General features: G+C 43.3%; 1 long non-coding RNA gene across 1 annotated transcript; it reads left to right on the forward strand.

Annotated features, from left to right (window-relative positions):
* Positions 1 to 374: 374 nt before the first annotated feature.
* Positions 375 to 1,042, forward strand: LOC125337572. The gene is made up of 2 exons (XR_007208101.1): positions 375 to 413; positions 757 to 1,042. It is a non-coding gene; the product is annotated as an uncharacterized LOC125337572 (long non-coding RNA).
* Positions 1,043 to 1,519: the final 477 nt, after the last annotated feature.

A 1,519-nucleotide genomic window follows, 5' to 3' on the forward strand; every position in this document is an offset into this window, starting at 1 on the left:
AGATTATCTGTTAGCAGAAGAAGGAGGAGTTTGTGGGAAATTCAATGACTCGAGCTGCTGTTTGCAAGCAGAGGACAGCGGAAATGTGGTCAAACAAATAACAAAGGAAATAACCTCAGCTCATGGACCTGTCCAAACGTGGAAAGGATGGGAATGGGACATGTTTTCATGGTTAACTGGCCAGCTATGGGCTAAATGAATACCATTTCTCCTTTTATATGCTATAGCAACTCTAATCTTTTGAGCATGTGTGACACCATGCTGGGTGCAGCTCTTTCAGCAGGTGGTCAAGGGGATGCCGCTAGCAGCCATGCCTACCTGATCCAGAAATGACTACAAAAGGACCGAAAAGGATTTCACTGCAAATAATAGCAAAAGCCAAGAAGACTCAAGAAGAAAAAATTAAATCAATGGTAATTAAGGTTTGTAAAGACAAATACAGATCAAATAAAAAGAGGAGGGATTAAAAGGAATGAGATGGATGAGTCTTTACAAACAGACTGTGTGAATCTGCCTGTAGACAAGGCTAGGAACTTATGGGGAGTGAAGTAACAGAAGAAACAATTAGTTCTCTAGAACTGTTACTAATTGTTATGAATGCATTGTTATGTTGGCTCTTTGCATGTTACATAATGTTAGAAAAACTTTACCTAGATTCTGTAATGTAATACGTGATATAGAATGCCTATTGTTTATGTAGTCAATTTAGAAAAGATAGGCAGAGAAAGCCTTCACATTCCTGGCGTGTCTTATCAGAGAAGAAGAAAACCTGAAACCAGAGAGAGAAGAATTTATGGAGGGAGCAGGGACGGAATAGAGCCAAGGAGGAAGATAAGGCTGATGGGATGATACACAGAAACTCCAAAGAATTTATGAATCATGCATGATTGTGCTGAATATGCAATAAGAGATGTACTTTTAAAGATGATCTTTTGGATGTAGAGGTGTGCCTTTGGCTCTCTGCCAAAGCACCCGGCCGTAATACCCTTATTTGCTATTGTCTCCTAATTGTTTCTTTTATTAAACTTTCCTTAAAATTTTACTAAGAGTGAACCTCGTTTTTCAAAATTTGGTGGCCCGTACGGGGAAGAGGCCTCACCTCTGAGACCTCCTGGGGAACCCAGAGCGGGGGGGCCCCACCCGCTTTTGGCGGCCTCGCTTTGTGCTTCCCAGCGGGGTCAGGGGAGTTTGCAGTCAAACACCCGGAGGACAAGAGAGGAGACAAAGCAAAAAGAAAGGAAAGAAAAGGCTCCCTAAGATACTGAGGCAGTTAAACACGTAAAATCTTGTGCACGAAGACTCAGAGAAAGGTATTTTTTCTTTCCTCTTTTTTTTGGGGGGGGAGCAGATACAGGGGATGAAAGTGTGTGTAATGAGATGCAGGCTGGTTACCCCCAGACCTGCGAAGCGAGTGTGGAGCCTCTGAGGCTGCAGTTCTGCTCTCCCGCGAGGGAAGCAGTCAGTGAAGAGGCGAAGCAAGAGATAAAAGGAGTGAGAGAAGCCCCAGTTTAACTGGGAT

The sequence above is a fragment of the Corvus hawaiiensis genome, chromosome 24 (assembly GCF_020740725.1).
Source record: "Corvus hawaiiensis isolate bCorHaw1 chromosome 24, bCorHaw1.pri.cur, whole genome shotgun sequence".
Taxonomy (NCBI): Eukaryota; Metazoa; Chordata; class Aves; order Passeriformes; family Corvidae; genus Corvus; species Corvus hawaiiensis.